The 19,778-nt window shown below is 37.1% G+C and overlaps 1 protein-coding gene across 2 annotated transcripts in view; it reads right to left on the bottom strand.

The window, feature by feature from the left end:
* CCSER1 (coiled-coil serine rich protein 1) overlaps positions 1 to 19,778 on the bottom strand; it is a 680,898-nt gene that overhangs the window by 34,611 nt on the left and 626,509 nt on the right. The window lies entirely within an intron of this gene.

The raw sequence follows: 19,778 nt of genomic DNA, 5'->3' as shown, positions 1-19,778 counted from the left end.
CTCACTGCTTGGGCACCATGAACAGATATACTGTAGTCAAGTGCCATGCTATGGGTATTAAAAACAGGCTGATGGATAGAAATACAGAATTCAGTGTGAAAGACTGGATCTAATACACACACTATCAGCAATAATCCACTGCTTTGGCACAATCGGAGAATTTCCATGCACATCCTCAACAGAATCATGTGGTACCTCTAAGGATAAAAAAGTCTTCTTTCTAGATGCTAAGCTGAACACAGGGGTTTAAAGCACAGGTTAGGACATGACACACTGCAATACTCTGAGTGAACTTCTTGGTCCAATTGCTAAATTAGCTTTTTTTCATTTTTTGCTTTTTTTTAAATTAAAAAAATAAAGAAACAAAACAAAAAATGTTGCTTGCTGCTTATAATTTTAAATAGAATATCAAGTGGAATATTTTTATTTGCACATAATGTTGGCTTCTCGCTTTGATCTGAATGTATTCACTGAATTTGATCTAATTTCATGAACTGAACATTTGCTGAACTTATTCATTGACATTTTTACAAGTTCTGCTTCTTACAGGGCTTTTTTATTAAGCTGGACCATTTGCTGAGAAAGTATCTTCTTGTAGCTTTTTCTGATCCTTCCTCCCCCAACTAAATCACTTCTGTCAAGATGCTGAGTTGCACCATGTTAGCTGCTATTATGTAAAATATTTTTGTAAGTATTTTTTATAATGACTTTTATAAAATCAGCCCATTTTTCCTGAGCTGCTGTGCCTTAGAGGTTACACATGCCTTGTTTACTTTCATTCTTCTGAAAACATATTTGTTTAACCAGCATTAGTTCTTTTCTCATACATGGTTAATTCTAAAAATTAAATATGTATACAAATATTTGTCCATAAGTATTTACTACTGCAAATAAGGAACTTTTCAATTAAAAGCAGTCAAAATAAAGATTCGGTGTTTGTTATCACCACATCTCTATCCACAGAGAGAGATAATTATTTGAATGAAATTAAATAAAAGTTTATACAAAAGTATTTTATTTATCAGTTGCTTATTTGTTTTTAATGGTCAAAATGGGTCTTTTATTTCAGGTGTCCCTTGGCATAAAACTAATGAAGATTTACTGTTTGATGGATATGATGTCATGCAATTTAGTAATAGTTTGTTCTCATCTGGAAAAGCACTTCAACAGCCTTAATTTGAAGCATTTTAACAATCATCATTGACTTCAGTGAAACTACTTATGTGCTTAAGATTACAGCAGTATTAAGAATGGTAGAACTGGAAACTTTTGCTGATTTTTTTCTTCACAGAAAACCAAACCAAAATGCATGTTCTTTCTAAAACTTTATGAACTGGTTTAAAATTTAGAACTCCTGTTATTGTTTCTAATTGATGGAGACAAAATCAGAAAAAGATATAGAAAAGCTACAGCTTGCCTAAGAGTTAGCACTGTGCTGAACCACTATTATGCCATATGATAGAGTTCAGCTCTTCCTAAATTAAACTTTTGTCAGTGACAGCTCATAAAGAAGGCAAAATCCTTTGATTCCTCTGTAATACAGGAAAAGAAACCTGCAATTCCCTGTCCTTCATATTGATAATTCTTTAAGCTGTTTGTATAAGTTGACATTTGACTGAATTCCACATTAGATAAGTTAGCTGAAAAACAGGGCTGAATCAAAAGCACTAAAATCTCTTTGTTAACCGGTTACTTATCATGCCAGAACAGTTCACCTATGGCTTTTCCCATTCCCTGTGTATTTATTGGTCTGCATGTAGATATGTAGGAACATTTTCATGTCCTGGCCACAAGAAAAGAATATACTGTAGCAATTTCTGTGTCTAATGATTGCAGTAGGTGTACCATTATTAGGCCCTTAGTTCCCAACCCTCCCTCTCGCATTTTTAAAAGCTGCTGTTGCTAGTAACCAAAACTCTCTTATGCATTAGTGGAAAGGAACTATGAGAAGTGAAGGCAGATTTTTTTAATGCTGCTACAAAGCAAAAGAAAGCTCAAAGGAAAACAGTGAAAGATGAGAATCCAAGCCCTATTAATAGTCAAATAATTTTTGTCATAAAGATAGTGGAAGTCTGCAAAAACAATGGGGTCTCTTGTGCACAGCTATTTTTAAAGGAGTTTAATTAAAAACTGTCTGACACCCTCTGCTTTGAGCACAGCTTTGACTTGTTTCTACTTCAGTGGCACAGCATTCATTTATGGCATAACTTTTTAGAGCAGATTAGCTCCAAATGACATGGCAAAATCCATTACTGTGCTCTTGCAGAGACACACAGAAATTTCATACCAAAGCTGCTTCCATGGTGATCTTGTTACCCTTTCAGAGTCTAGGAGAACTAGCTCAAGCAGATAGCTAAGCTAAGCTACCTGCTTAAAACAGGTAGGGGAACTGAAAACTATTCTCTACAGCTGAAATGCTCGTTATTGCACACAGAAATGCCTTACCTAATGTTTTGTTCAGTATCCCTACTACCATCTGTTTGGATTACGGCTTGCAGATTTATACGTGAAAGAGCTCTTGCCAGTCTTTCCTTGTTTCCTTGCTAAACACAACTCTCGCCATTATTAAAAGAGGCACCAAAAAAATAAATAAAAGTTAGAACAGTAAAAGAACATAAAACCTAACTTCTCAGTGAATGATATTTAGGGAAAAGCATAGCATGTATTTGGAGTGAAAGAAAATTATTTAATGTATTAATTGTGATATATGTTTGAGTGGAATTGTTCCACTGATCTAGACCATTATGGCAAATAAAAGTGTGTCCAAAACACCAAAGAAAAGGCAAACATTACTTGTTACTGCACTGCTAAAGAGTCACTGGGGCACATGAAACTGTAGAGTAACAGCAGCACACCATCTCGCTTAGTGTGTCATGTTTTCGCCTTTCTCATAGATTAAAAATATATTTGTCAGAGTTGCCCATGACTTCATGAAAATATAGTTTCACTTTTCCCTGTCATTTTGTAACAAAGATGCAAGCGAAATGGGGATAAATTCATTAGTTAATATACGGAAATATTTAAACTATAAATCTGTCATGATTCAGATATGTCAACCAGCAGCCCCAGATCCCTTTCTGAAAGGCTGCTCTCTAGCCACTCCTCTCCCAATTTATGCTCGTGTCTGGCATACTTTCCACTAGCTAGTCTTTCCTCCAAAATCATTGTGTGTACCAGTGAAGACTGAAATCTCTTGCACCTTTCTTGCAACTGCTTATCTTCGTATCTTTGACAAGTATTCTTAAAACAGATAAAGCAATATGCAGGCCAACTACTCTTGACTTCTGCCTGAAGACTGTTAGTTTCATATTTGCAAATGTTACCTTTTTCTCTTGTACTAAGCTTAAATTTCGTTTTGTTTATAGTGAATGAAGTATAGTAGGTTGCAATCTAAGTTTTAAAGTCAAGTTAAAATGTGGCAAAGAGAACTGTTTGAGAAGGCATATCTTGTCATGTTTCTAATACTTGGGTAAATATTATTTACTCTTCATCAGGGAAATGAGAGAGAATCTGACTCACCCAGAGTAGTCAAGTCACTAGATTGTCTAGGAACAGAACAAATTAATCCTAACTCCCCGTTGTTTCCAATCTACTATATAATGCACTGGTTAAGTTGTACTTTCAGAGTGCTTCATTAATGAGTGCACAGGCAGGAAGACTTAATCAAATCTTCCCTTTGCTCCATCTGGGTGAAAACATTTATGCTTTGGCTAAGTGAATTTTCTTCCTCCACGGAGCATGGGGGAGAAGGGTGAGAAAAAAGCTGCAGCACTGTTTGGCATCGTCCTTGTGCACATCAGAAGACGATGTTTCTCATAAGCAACTCTAGAAGCCTGACTCCACGGTCTTCTCGGTTGGTGCGTATCTATGCTTTCTAATGAAAGCACATCAATTTTATCAGTTACTAGTCCAGTCCATGAGTTAAAATAGAAAAAAGTCTTCTACACCTGCTCACGGTAAGAATCCTAATCAATATGCCATCTCTGTGTAATGGGATGTCAGTTATGGACTCATGAAAGTAAAAGTACATCTGTTGTCTTCTGTTGAAGCAGATCAAGATTGCCATTAGAAAAGAAGATCCTATTTTATGCTTGACACCTTTAACTCTTGTTTCTGTTGCACTATCAACTTCAGTGGAATAAGATTCAGCTAAGTATGTCAGGATAGTAAATCTGGTTCTTATTTAATATGTCTCAGGTATGTTCTAGCTATACACTTTAGCAGTTCCTCTATTTCAAAAATGCTATAAAATTTTATGATGTCATTTTGATCAATTTTGTACTTAGGAAATGGTAGTAGGTATTTTACTTCTTTCTCAGTAGAACAAAACCAGAAAAGTAACATGTACTTCCCCTGGCAAAGGTGAATCACCAGGATGTGTCCATCTGAGTGAGCATCAAACAAGTCAAAACTGCAAATAGCTTTTAACATATACTCCAGGCTTTGCAAAAAATGGAGACAGTATTCCATTCCTGTAGTCTTCTGTCCTGCATGCATTGTGTCCTACCATCTCACTTCAGCTTTCAGGAATTTGTCTCACTTCACATACCCAACTTGCAAGTTTCCCTTCACTTCACACTTCCAACTTGCAAGTTTCCCTTTTTCTAAAAAAAAGTAGCAATGCTGATAACTTTTTTCCCCAAGACTCTTTTATCTTGACAAATAATAGAAAAGGAATGTATTCTCTTTCTCAAAGCTTGAATCTGTGTGTCAGAAAAACCCCACAACTTTAAGCTCTATTTCCCTGTTTATACAAAACATAACTGATCCTGTCATGAAAGACAACGCAAACACACAAACATGAGTGAAACCCTAAATGACTTTTTACTACTGCTTTTACACATGCATGAAAATGCAAAAATCTTGCTCCTTTTTTTGTTTATTATATTTCACTTTTCCTCAAGTCCCTTCTTCCCTTCCCCTGCATATGCACAATTTTTCAGCAGTTTTTAGTATTCCACATTTCACAACCAATATATAAAGAATTTTGCTTTCTGAGAATTGTGCTATTCCATGAGTGAATTAGACTACTTTTCTAATGACTGGAAGATCCTCCATTAATTCTTGTAAACATGATGTTTTCTACCTACTTTATATCCTCCAACCAAAGGAAACTGACTCTGAATGAGAGCTGTCCTGTGTTTCCTTCCCTCTCTCTAATAGATCGAGACATATAAATGACAACTGTTGTGATGCCTATAACTGTGCAAAATAACATTCTCAGATGTACTGCCAGACATACCACTTTATTGTTTTAAAAAAAAAAAAAAAAAGAAAAAAGCTCCAATCTTGCAACTACTTTGTGAAAAGTGACTAAAATCAAAATAAAGCTATTTTGGTGGTATTTGCATCCTTTTCTCATTTAATTCTTTAGAGCATTCACAGCATCAGACACTAGATTAATTTATTTCTAGACAATCCAATCCATTTTTAACATCACTTCAATAAAATAAAAATAAAAACCTACATAGCACACAGATTAAGGGGGTCTAAGAATTCAGCTAAATTATAATTCAATAACATTTTTTTTACCACTACTAATACCCAGCTCTTCAAACATGTTTAAAGCTGTGAAAGCATCCTGAAAAGGGTAGATCTATCATTCCTGTTCACAGAACAGATAGAGAATCTGAACATAAAAGAAAATCAGACTATCCACCTGCCGTTTGCTATGTGACCTTGCCTATTGAATGTTGTACAAAGTGCAAAGTGACTGAATATCCAGACTTTCTGAAGCTGAAGTACCAAAAATTGAGATGGGAATGGCTGTGGAAGAAAAGGTAGATGAATCTCTTTTTCATACATGTGCATACACACCATGTATCTGCTCTCCAATGGATCCCAGTATACGGATCACTATTCTAGTAGTCTGAGATGACTGTTCATAGCTAAGGAAGCAAGCAGCCTTCTCCATGCCCATCTCAATCCAGTATTACTCAGTACCGCTCATTTTGAAGCTCTTCTACTAACTCTTGCAGAAAAGGCTTTATATTGTTGAATGGTTATGCTTCCATAGAGAAGGTGAACGCATTAATCTAAATGACTAAAAAAAACCCCAAACCCACAAAGAATTGCAAGTTAAAGATTAGTATAGGGAGGGCCATATACTGGGTATCTTTTGTGAATATTCAACTAGCACTTTTCTCAAGCAAACAGCACACTAGGGCAGTGGGTGCTTCAGGAGGCCTGGTGTAGATTTTCTCCACACAAGTAAATTTGCACATCAAAAAGAACAGCAACAAACATTAAAAATGCTTTAACGAAGTAAAATATTTCCTAAATGTAGTGTTGCATTTTATTTCTGAATTGCAAATTTTACTCCTATTTCAAAGTATAATATAAGAGCTTGACAGAGCTGCCACAAAGATGACCTGGTAAAGATACTGACAAAGCAGGACATCTCCTTAGCCGGAAGCCTCCCCCCACCCTGGGACATCTCTGATAAGCTCTGCTGAAACCTCTTGATGGGGAGTAGTTGACAGGACAAAGAAACCTTGATGGATGCAGGACAAAGAAACAGGAGTCAGCAACAATTATTCTGGAAACTGATGTCCTACACCCAGTTACACCAAAAAGGATAAAAAGTAAATTGCTACCTACCCAAAATGAGCTTCTCTGCACAAGATCTCCCAGACAGCCTGGATTCTGGCTGGGGACACCTGGCTGACTCTGGACTCGGGTCATCTTTGAAGTGAGGCTTTTGTGTCGTTGATTAAACCCACTGCTGGGAGCAGTTTGGTGAATGTCATACTGGTAATACCTCAAGTAATACGTTTATAGGTGCACACACAGGTAAATGTTCATAAGTATATACTTGCTTCACTAGTTGGAATTCTGTAATAACTTTTAATATACATAAATTTGCTTTCCTAGTGGCAATTTTGTAGTGACTTGTAGTGTGTGCATATATCTGTTTTTACTAATAGTAGTTTTGTAGTAATTTGTAATAAGGAAATTCTCAGAAACCCAGACCCCCGTGTCCTTGTGTATTGCAGAATCCCAACACCCCCATCATCACGATCTTTACACACTTGTGGGTCAGGTAACTCTCACAGGCCGTGTTCATGATTACTACAGAGCTGAGAAACTATACATCAAAAATTTGGCATCCATTTATCTCTTGATACTCAGGGTCAACATTTAAAGCTTATATTGACTATCAGTGTCCTCTCCTGCAAACATCAACAGCAGGTCTGGATTAAGCATTTCACTTCCACCACCACGGGGGTCTTCTGTTAACTGCATTGTCAACCATTTAGCAGACATTTTACTACCTCTTTGAAAATTTGTAGCATCATAGTCCTACAAAAAGTCCAAATATCATAATGTGCCTCAAGACAAGACTGTGAGAAACTCTGAAGTTAAAAATACACAAGTTGGTAAAGTCAAATATTGTCCAAATATGAAAAATAAAATTAGCTAAGTGAACAAATACATTTTCTAAAAAAGCAGAATATCTAAATACAGATTGTCATTACTGTAAATCCTGAAAAAGTATTTGTGTGAAGATGATTATAAAATAAGCCATTCACTCTTTTATTACTCAATATTAAACCAGATGTGGCATAATAATTACCATTATTGCTGACTGTTTAAACTGCTTTTACTTTGTGCTGACTGCATTTAAAATAATCCTGCCTACAAGAATCTCTTCCCTCAGAAGTGAAAATAAATGTTACTTCTGTGTACAGTTACTCATCCTCTCAAACCTTTTCATTAGCTTACTGCCTTTTCTCCATCAAGGTCCTGAGCAACTTTCCAGGAGCTTCTGTACTCCCGCCACCTCCAACACAATGATGGATCTCTCCCTCAGGCAAACTCCTTCTCTTGTATCCTTCCTTTTAAAATACCCTTTATCCATATTACCTTTTAAGCCTGGAGCTTCCTGATATATTTCACACTTCCTTAATTTTCTCCTTTTGAGGCATCCCTCACAGTGTCCACATTCTAAGGGACATTGGCAAATCCATTACAGCTTCCCGTTTCCCTCAGCACCCTAACCGGCTGCTCTTTGCAAGTTTGTGTTGTATGCACTGGGATGGCTCCTACCTGTCTAACAAAACAATACTCCTTTGTGAAGACTTCTGCTATAAACACGTGCCGAGTGTTTTGGTAGTGTGTTTGACACTGCAGTATCTCACCTATTAAACTCAGTCTGGAGTAAGGACTTGCAGGACCAAGACCTGGGACCGCACGCTGGATTTAGGACAATGATTAGCATGTGTTTAATTTTTTCTGTGTGTTCATCATTGCCTTCTGATGACTTTGATAAAGGGCACAAATGGAAGCCATGTTATGAAATTAGAGCTAAGTGAGCATAGGTAGCAGAAAACTTTCATTCTCTGAATCGCACTGAATGTTTCACCTATTTTTGTAAAAAATGTTTAACATGGAGATTCTCTCTTAGGCTTGATGCTGTTACCTGGGTAAGACAGGTAACTTGTCAGAGATCTCTGATCATATTTATCATGTCAGCCTGCTTCAGCCAAGATGTTAGCCTGCACTTTTCTCACTGGTACCTCCACGTTTCTTCAGGGAGACATGTTTCTTAATTTCAGATGGATTCAGGACACTCCTTCCATCGTTTCTGTCAGTGGTTAGTGGATTAGCTGTCACTCAGCCTCCCTCCACACTTCTCCAATCTTATAAGAATATTATTTCTTCTTACCAAGCCAGCACATGCCTTCTGTATTTCAGGGATAAAAAACTAACACAGAAGCCCAAAGTAGTCATGCTGCATGTATTTAAACCCACAACTAACACAAATGCAATATTTCTAGTGCCAGTGAAAAAGAGGTGCTGCAAGAGATACATCAGAAAAAGGAACATCCCTTGAAAATAAAGACTTCTGTATTATTTTATGAAGGACAGAATGTAAATAACAAATCCCCTACTATCTATCCCAGACTTTTTACTATTTGTTCAGTCAGCTTAAAATTCGAGAGCTTTCTTCTCCCTTGGAAGTAATGTAAGACTCTCTGGTAAGTGACCACAGATCCCAGGACAGCACATGCCAGCCCTATGGGAGATCACCACAAAGTAAATCCATTTAACTCTGCCTGTTCCTTTATTTCCACAAACATTTAGAAAAAGAATTATCTACTTGCCAATGGAGGGGCAGTGTACTGATCATTTCTTGGGAAAGAAATTATGGGAATAATGATGGTTACTGTAACTGACTACAGTTTTTTGTTCTCTGGTAAGTCAAGGGAGAATTTAGTTGGATGAACTGCCATGATGTTATGTTTCAGGTGCATTAGAGAAGTCTTCATACGTACGCTAACTAATTTTTTTTTTTCAAAGCACATATGATATAGAAACACTTCTGTACCCCAAAATGCTCTGCAGAGTTGAGAAAAGGTGTGTGGGAGTGCAGGGAGAGGTAGAGAAGAAACAATTTATACAATGTTGATTAAGAAAAAGCGGTATTTGTATCTTGTCCAAAGACTCTAGATTGACAAGAAAAGACCTCAATCAACTTCAACAAGAGCTTTTGCCTTCTAGAGCTATGCCTAAAAGAAGGGAAAAAAGTTGCTGCAAGATAAGCAATGGTGTAGAGTATAGAAAGGAAAGTTCTACAACATAAATACCTTCATCATTGGGAAAACTGTGTTTCTACCAACACCTGTCTGAGGCCAAAGACTTTTTTTAGCTACATACAGTTATTTTTATCATTGTTTCTGTATTCATACTAGTTACAGTCAAGTATTTACTGCAATTTCTTTCACTGCTGATAACATGCCAAAGACTAACTTTTAAAGTTAATGAAAGTCCGGCTGCTAAAAACTGTACTTTCTATAATTACTTGCAACTATTAATAATAATTGCCTTTCTGCTGATTTGAAGATGTATATCTGACATGTTTTCAAAGGCAAGATTAAAATTTGTCATAAAATGCAGGTATTATGGAAAACAGGTTTTTTTTTAATCTAAGACTAAGAAACAATTTATTAAATTTTCAATAAGTTTCAAAAGAAAAATATTTTTCAACAAAATATTAAATAATTTAGCTAATTAACTACCATTTTTTCTTTATTTTGAAAATAATTGAATGCTTTGTACATTTTCATGTGTGAAGATTGTTCCAAAACATGGTAAACCCAAATTTTATTTTTTAATTATTTTTCTGCATTCTTATTGGTCAGAAGTAAGCTTTGGCCATAAATTATGGACAAAATTGTTTAAGTTGTACACATAAAGAAACAGCAGGTTTTTTAACAATTACACATAACACTTTTTTTAAAAGTTGGGCTTCTTCAAATGAAGAAAAATTCCTATTCACTATCTGCAATACAATGTTGCCTCATGGACAATTTGAAAATGAAGCTGTTGATAAAAAAGAATTGATGCTTGATTATCATCATTCTGTTTCTGAAGAAAAGACTTGCAAAAATAAAATAAATGTGTATTAAATCCATCTTAAACAGTAAGTATACTCAAATGCAGAAAGTTAGTCTATTTTAATAATGCTGATATGAAGTGTGTGCAAAATTAACTCTGAACTGCCAGGTCTTCCTAAAAATGAACTTTTTGGGGGGCAGCTTTCTCTAAATGAATAATTATAAAATGTTAAGTAATTTATTTATCAAAGTAGAACAGAAAAAAAAAATATTCTAATATCTTCTAACTTCTGATGCTTTACCTGTTCTTGTACACTTCCTGAAACCACTGTTACAACTACTGTCCTTAAGAAAACGTACCAGAATGTGATTGTTAACCTTTTTTAGTCCAGATGTTATCTGACACACATACATTCTACCAATATTGGTCAAAATGTTCAAAAAATTAATCACTTTCTTGGTAAGGTCTTCCTTAGGGTATTATTTTACCGAACCAGTTGTGAGACACAAACAAATGTTCCATATTGCCTTCTGGCTGCAAGTAAACTACTAAGTCAGTTTTTTATTATATAAATGAGACAGGTAGGTGTTAAATACAAAGAACAGCTCAGATGAACAACTTTCTTCTGTGGAGAGATAGATTAATTGCAATTCAGCAAATTTATTATGCCTATAACAAAGGTAGGGCTATTTAAGCTGACTGGGAAACACTGTATGTGGAATATAATTTCCTTCCACTATTGCTTAAAAATTATATAAAATATACATGCCAAATTCATTTATTCTAAATGATGACTCACTGTAACCTGATAATTCTTCTGACTTGTCATTTAGGCAGTCTCTGTCTTTACTCCCAGCAATCTCTCAAAAGCTTGCTGTGGGATTGAGTAGGGATTGACGTATGGATTGAGTGTACCCTCAGTAAATTTGCAGATGACACCAAGCTGGGTGGGAGTGTCGATCTGCTGGAGGGTAGGAAGGCCCTACAGAAGGATCTGGAAAGGTTAGATAGATGGGCCGAGACCAACAGCATGAGGTTCAACAAGAACGGATCTGGAAAGGTTAGATAGATGGGCCGACACCAACAGCATGAGGTTCAACAAGAACAAGTGCCGGGTCTTACACTTCGGCCACAACAACCCCATGCAGCTCTACAGGCTGGGGGAAGACTGGTTAGAAAGCGGCCCAGTGGAAAGAGACCTGGGGGTGCTGATCGACAGCCGGCTAAACATGAGCCAGCAGTGTGCCCAGGTGGCCAAGGAGGCCAATGGCATCCTGGCCTCTATTAGGAATAGTGTAGCCAGCCGGTCTAGGGAAGTGATTGTCCCTCTCTACTCAGCACTGGTGAGGCCGCATCTTGAATACTGTGTCCAGTTCTGGGCCCCACACTTCAAGAAAGATGTTGAGGTGTTGGAGCGAGTCCAGAGGAGGGCGACCAAGCTGGTGAAGGGTCTGGAGGGTCTGACCTATGAGGAACGGCTGAGGGAGCTGGTGTTGTTTAGCCTGGAGAAGAGGAGGCTCAGAGGTGACCTTATTGCAGTCTACAACTACCTGAAGGGAGGTTGTAGTGGAGTGGGAGTCAGCCTCTTCTCCCAGGCAACTAGCGATAGGACAAGAGGACACAGCCTCAGGCTTCGCCAGGGGAGGTTCAGGTTAGATATTACGAAGCATTTCTTTTCAGAACGGGTCATTAGACACTGGAATGGGCTGCCCAGGGAGGTGGTGGAGTCACCATCTCTGGATGTGTTTAAGAAAAGACTGGACACAGCACTTAGTGCCATGGTCTAGTTGACATGGTGGTGTCAGGGCAATGGTTGGACTCGATGATCCCAGAGGTCTCTTCCAACCTGATTGATTCTGTGATTCTGTACAATAGCCTATACACAATGACACTTCATCTTAAACATATGTTGAATTTCAGTGCGTTCCACTTTGCTACAAACTAAGCTGAAAACTTTATTTACATATGCAGTGCACTGCTTTCAATGTACATTTGGAGAGAACAAGACAACACCTACTTCTTATGCTATCACAACACAAAGCTAAAGCTTAGCCTTGCTCCCCCAAAAAAGTTTTTCTGTAATGCACTGTGTTAATGCAATCCATTCAAGTGTTCTGGTTTTACCTATTTAGCTTAGTATCATGTGAAAAAAAAGATATATTGATGTTGAGCAAATTGATTTAGTCACAAATTAATCTATCCAATGGATAGATTTATCTATCCAATGGACAGATTTAATGCTGCTCATGAAAAAACAGTATTTGTGTGCATCTGCTGAGTTTATTTTAGTCCATGTTCCCTGCACCAATATGAAAAAACTCCTAGAAGCCTACATACCACTGAAGGAGATAGTAGGCAAACAACTAGAGGGCTACATTTTTAAGTCAGAGAGTAATTTTGATAGAACATACGGAGAAAAATTTTAGAAAATTTGAAATGGGCCTTCCTTTTTTTTTTTTCCTAAACAAAGCAATTTCTTTTTTTTTTTTTTTTGCGTTTTATTACAATGAGCAAAAATTTAAGCATCATTTTGAGAAAAACATTCCCTGTTTTTTTCCTATCCACAAGACTCTGTATGTTTCACCAATAAGGTTTGGATGGAAACCAGAGCCGTTCTCAATTTTTGTTAAGAATCAAACAAAAAAGGTATTCTCTGAACTTTATAAATTACAACAACTATACTCAAGTACTGTACTTAGCCTTCCAGAAAAGTACAGAAGTTGCAACTTGAAGAGAGAAGTGAAAAAAGAGAGACTGGGGGTGACACTGCATCGTAGGTATACGAAACTGGAAACAATACAAATAGTTTTTGACACTAGAAAAAACTTCAATCATTGTTTTTTAAAGGTTACATCCCTTACACCCTTGCTGCCACGAAACTAAATGTAGACCCCATTTAGCTGCTCTGTCAGTGCTAAACACACAGATCATCTTAAGAAATGACAGCAGGGAAATGAACAGAGGCAAATGTGGTGCAAGTCAAGCATCAAGTATTGCCAGTGGTTGCAGAGGAATACACAGGAGGCAGCAAAGGTGTACACACAATTAATAAAAGAAAGCATGAAAAAAAACATGTACTTTTGGTTCTTTAAACCTCCCATCTGAGTTATACAAAAGAAAAGGGGTATTTATAATCACAAAGAAACCTATTTAGACAGAGGTATTCCCATTCTGTTTGTACACAAGCATATCCTTGGGTCAGCAGGAAACATTTGTGAAGTACAGCCATACTAAACAATAAGCCCATTCTGAGTTTTGTCAAGCATATATTGTCCTCATAGGACTCACCATTATGCCTGTCGATGTACCCATACTTAGAAAAAGCACTAATACTCAGAAAATATCATGTGTCAATTCTACTTAAAAGTATGCTTTATAAATAGATCAGTCAAAAGTCAGTTCAAACTTGAAAGTACATTATTACATAGAAGCATCTGATGCTACGTCTTTGCTACAGATGATGCTCATCTTTGAGCTCCAGAAATCTATCTGTTCAATTAGTCTTTTATTTCCACTGTCCCTTAGTGCAAATCCTCTTACAGGCTACAGCGTGCAACATATTCTTAATGTACCACAGCTCTGGAGCTAGGACCCTGATAAATCACCACATTTTTCCCAGTTGCAATGCTTTTGGCTGGGAGAGAGTTAAATTTCTTCATAGTAGCTCGTATGTTCATATGGTTTGGATTTGTGACCAAAACACTGCTGATAACACAGGGATGTTTTAGCTATTGCTGAGTAGTGCTTACACAGAGTTGAGGCCTTTTCTGCTTCTCACGCTATCCCGACAGCGAGTAGGCTGGGTGTGGGCAAGAAGTTGGGAGGGGACACAGCTGGGACAGCTGACCCCAGCTGGCCAAAGGGATATTCCATACCATATGACATCATGCTCAGCATACAATGCCATGGGGAAGAAGGAGGAAGGGAGGGATGTTCACAGTTATGGCGTTTGTCTTCACGTGTTAGGTGTGATGGAGCCCTGAGTTCCTGGAGATGGCTGAACACCTGCCTGCTGATGGGAAGTAGTGAATGAATTCCTCATTGTGTTTTGCTTGCACATGCAGCTTTTGCCTTACCTATTAAACTGTCTTTATCTCAACCCACGAGTTTTCTCATGCTTATCCTTCTGATTCTCTCCCCCATCTCACTGTGGGCGGGAGTGAGTGAACAGCTGTGGGGGCTGAGCTGCCCACCATAGTTATACCACGACACCAGTACTACCAGGCTGCAGTCAGTCAGCATGACACCACTTGTTACAGCAATTTTTAGTAATTATGATTGGCTATATGTGTATCATGATATTGGCTATAGGTGTATCAGAGTTTTGTTACAGAGTTTGAGTTCGTCTTAATTGCACCAGATAGTTCAAATTATTATCCTCACACAATTAAACTATTACTGTGACAGTGGAATGCCGTAAAACAAAGGCTGAAGCTATGGCATGATTTTACTAATGATACTAGATGTAGAACCCTTTATTTAAGCCCTTCTGCTCCCACCCCTTTATAAAATTGCAAAAATTACCCTTAACCTTTAATATTTCTATGAGAACAAATCAGAAGAAAGCACAACCTAATTCTACTCAGCACTGCACAAAAAAAACATCCTGAAACGGTTTATGCCTTAAAGACCTCATAAATTTGGATATTAAAAAAATGTGCAACAGGAGAGGTAAATTGGAGGATAGCCACATTAAGTACTGACACCCAAGCAACCCTGTGTCAGATGGTGATCTGTCAATAGAACAGCAACAGAAATGAAGTACAATACTAAGGATTGCTCTTTAGAGAATAAATGTGTAGCTTTGTGATTTCTTCAGTAGAGAGAAAGACAGAAGAAAGTGCTTCTTGTGAAGCTAAACAAAGGGACAAGTTGAGTCCTGCTTCATTTTACAGCATTGCTGCGGCAACAACCCACACAAGTAGCTGATAGAACTTCAAAAATTTTTGAAGTTTATCAGTAACTGCCAGTATGGCTGAGCTGTGTGTGCTTACAGTATGTGGGCCCTGATTCACTGAAGTCCAAGCACTGAGGTGGTCGGAAGATGTCCTAAATGGGTATCACAGAGGGAAACATTTGAATGGGTGCTTATGCTTAGCATTACATTTTCTATGTGAAAAGAAGTTGCTGGACACTGACTTGAGAGTTATTCCGGTATATCCTAGAACGCAAGATTATCTGGGTTCCCACTCATTTTATCACCCATAGCTTAGGTCTTCTGAAGAACAGCTGATATTTGAATTCCCACTCTATTCAGGTATGTTGACTTCCCAGTTAAAAACTGTAAGGAGTTCTCTATCATTCAATCACAAAAACTGTCTGAAGATATTCAGTATTATATTCCAGAAAATCAGAATATGCATAGACACCGCCCAGGTAACAATAAAGAAAAAGAGAGAGTCTGATTTATCAAGGAGGACTTAGAAATCCTTGAAAAAGGAACAGGAGAGAAATGAATACAGAAAAGAACTAGTATGGATGGTGGCTGAATATGCTTCAGATGGCGAGTTAGTTATAGGGGTATATTGTTGGCCTTATTCTCAGCAGAAAGAACAACTGGACTATGAAACAACTGCACTAATAAAATAGCATTTTAAAAGGTTGAAATGATAGCAGTGTAAAATCCATCCAGAGAAACAGAGCCTAGATTGCATCTATTTGAAGTACTAAGACTAGGGGGCACAATACACTAGACTATCTGGAATGTGACTAAATTCAACGTATACATCAAATTGCAAGGAAATAGAAAGAAAGTGACAGAATAGGTGGGATTTGAGGCTGAGAAGAATCTCAGCAATGCAAAGTTGATTAAAAAAGAAGTTAGGAAGAAGACATACTGTTCAAGGCTGGGTACAGTTAAAAGCATACAGAAGTAAATAGAATGAGGCAGAAAAGTAAGAATAAGTGAAATGGGAGGAATTGAGAATGATTAACTGAACATACAGATAGTATTGACACTGATTATAAGAGTTGGAAAGTAAATAATACGTTGCTGCAATGCCACAGCTCTGTGACATTTGGCTGGAAAGGTAGATTGACAAAAGGATTGAGAAAAAGTCTTACTGGAACTTATAAATATCAGTGAAGGAGGCTGAGTGAAAGATATACAAACAGAAATTAAATTAGAATCTCAGCTTGGCTGAGGAGGAATAAAAGCAGCCAGTGAAATAAAAATAGCACAGAAAATAAAGATGAATTGCAGGCAGGTCTTTAAAATACACAGGATATGAGCAGCTTGATGAAGACACAGTGGGAACATTAAGGGACAAGAGTGACGTCGTGGTGACAGATAAAATCAAGCTGCTGAGAGGTTGCATGAATTCTCTGCCTGTTTTTTAAACATGGAAAGGTGAAGGTGATCCCTGAGAGAGAGGTCTTTCTGATAGAGAAGTGCTTTACTTACTATTTTAACACAGGGTAAAAGAACACTTGATAATGGGGTATGACTTCAGGCATGGATTAAATATTTAATACCCTGGAATCAATTCAACAGTGAAGTGTTCTCGTAACCAAGACCTGAAAGATGCACTGAAACAATTAGAAGGGCACAGGCCCAGAAATTAATGAGGGAAACAGGTAAATCTTTGGTGGATGGTTTTGTCATTCACACAACGCTGAACGAGTTCTAGGAGATGGGCAATATGCACAGATGTCCCCGTAGGTAAGAAAAAAAACCAACAAGATCAAGGTATGATTCTGTCTTCAGCTGTGAGGACACACTAATAAGAGAAAAGGATTATATACAACATGCAGTGAAGTAAGGGCCAGCCAGCCCAGATCCATGAAAAGAGGATCGCACCTGTCAGGTATGCTTGAGTTCCTACAAGCACACTACTGAACTGGAAGGCAAAAAGTTCAAGTAATGTATACACAGTCTCACAGTGTAAAATTCATGTCTGCACTGAGGTTTGACTGCTTGTGTCAGAGTGCCACAGCAGAAAAGAATTATTAAAATGAATTAAAGCCTACTTACAGACAAAATAAAAGGTCTTAGCAAGAAGTAATTATTAGAAATGGAGGAAGATAAAAGGTGAACCTACCTGTGCCACAAAGCTTAGTCTTGGGTTTGGGCTTTTATTCCTTACATATGAGCAATGTATGAGATGACATAATTTCCAAGTACAATGGAACAAAGGAAATCCTTTCAAGAAGCAGATGTAACATCTTCATTGGCTAGGCAGGGTTAAGAGGTGAACTGAAAGTCTCTGCTTAACTGTCATAATATGCAGATGATAGGTCTCCCAAGAAAATGTGCAGTAAATTGAAAATTATAACTACTATAAGAAAAGAGAAAGTGACTTATGTAGGAACAATGAAAGCCCTCTTCAAAAGAAAACATACATGATACTGCAAATGAGATCATCTTATTTCTGTCAGTTATAAAACAGCAAACAACCACACATACATATCCCTCCAACCCTCACACTCTGATAATTATTTCCAGACCACGGAATTGTTACTGAGAGAATGTGGTGCTTGCTATGGAATTCTTACGGAATAGTCAGCTGAAACATTGCTCTCAGTGTAGCTTGTTTTAATATATTCAAGATACCTTTAAGTTAATTAGAACAAGTATCAGCAGTTACACAGCCACTATTTTCCTTAATCACAATTTGAGCTGCTCCCACCCCACTGATCCATATTAGAGTCACGAACACGGCAATTAAAGCTGTGTTCGTATCTTGAAGACATGCACAGCCAAGGGCTATTGAGACTCTGGAGTCTATTTTTTAATCTGGTCCACAAGTTTTAAATCACATTGTAATTCAACTTCATTTCAACCACAGCAAAATTTTCAGTGCTTTACAGACAGAAGGGAAAAAAAAAGTAAAAAGTAACAAAAGAAAAAAAACAAGATAAAAGGTCAGCTGCAGAAGGTTCTTGACTTCCACTTCTCATTCTTCAACATTCTGTGAAGAGTTTAAGGAAAGACTGACTAAACTGTTTGCAACTAACTCTTGCTGATTGCTGTAAGAAAATAAGATCAATTTTAAGAACAGAGTAAAGCCTCAGATAATATAGCAAAAGAACTGATCCTGCCCTGACAGCCGGAAGGCCACTAAGACCAGATAAGCTACATCTTTTATTTCTGTATTACTGTGCTAAATTTATCCAAAGCACCTCTGAGAAACGTGGATGTCTCAGGTAAACTGGCAAGAATAGCAGGCATGGTTTTTCTTCACTATCCTTTACAGTCAAGTTATAATTTTTGTAACAGAGAAGTTAGTGGTAAGAAAGTTAAATACAGCTTCACCCAAATAAAACATTTTGAGGACAATATATTGATTACATTAAATTTTAATCAGAAAAAGTAAAAATAAATCTACTTCCTTTTTTGATAATGTAATTTTTTTCTAATTCTGATAATTATTAAACCATCATTTAGATATCTTTAACAGCAATCAAAAAAGGGTTTTTAAGTGTAACACTGTGATGATTTTAACATAATATAAATGTGAAAAAACACAATAAAAATTAAACATTTTTGCTTTATGACTAAAAATATTCAGAAGTTTTATTCTGTAGAAAACTTAATCTTATTCTTCCAGTTATAAAAGCACCACTTCTTCCCTGCAAAGAATGCAAGTGGTCACATAAATAGGCGCAAGCAAAAGTAAAAGGTATAGGCAACAGGAGTGAGTGAAAATAAATAAAAAGGGAGCACAACTGAAGCCAGGTATCAGTGAGAAAGAAATAAAGGGAGAAAGGGAGAAAGAAAGGACAGGGTAAGATCGGTCAAATGTGAGGAGAGAGAAAAGCAAGTTAAAAAATGCATACACCCAGTAATGACAAAAAACCTTCCTATATTCATCACTCATTAAAAATCTGAGGCCTACATCGTTTATCAGAAACTGCATGCACATTTGTTTTTCACAATATAGAGGTGGAGTAACCACTTCTGTTTCTCTTCATTCATTTTAGCGTAAGAGAAGAATTTTAAATGCCGGGCTAAGGAATGAGATTACCTTACTAAAATGTCAGTGCAGAATTGTAAAAATATAATTCATAACTCTATATTTTTGAATAGAAAGTTGTATTTTATTTCTCTAGATCATCTCTCCACCTTTATTTTAAACCCCATATGTGAAGTTTGACATATTTTTGGTCTCACAGCCCCAGTGAACACAAGCGTGCTGATTTTAAATAGATAAATAGGTAAAAGTGGCCTAGTTTGACATTTTCCTGCATATCCCTCAAGGCAAAAGACACTGCAGAACTTGGATGCAATGCTCGCAAAGTGCCTATTTTCTGAAAAGAGACATTAAATCCTAGTAGCGCTTTTATATTAAGTAGACAACTTTGGTATGAGCTGTATCCCTTTATAAGGTCAAAAGAAGTGACCCTCCCTTAAATGCAGAATACTTCACATTTAGCAAATAATGGCCATTCTGCACCTGTCTGGGCATTAGATAACAGAGATTTAACTATGGCTTGTA

The sequence above is a fragment of the Nyctibius grandis genome, chromosome 6 (assembly GCF_013368605.1).
Source record: "Nyctibius grandis isolate bNycGra1 chromosome 6, bNycGra1.pri, whole genome shotgun sequence".
Classification (NCBI taxonomy): domain Eukaryota; kingdom Metazoa; phylum Chordata; class Aves; order Nyctibiiformes; family Nyctibiidae; genus Nyctibius; species Nyctibius grandis.
The sequence above is the reverse complement of the archived record's forward strand: the minus strand, read 5'-3'. Positions and strand labels throughout refer to the sequence as shown.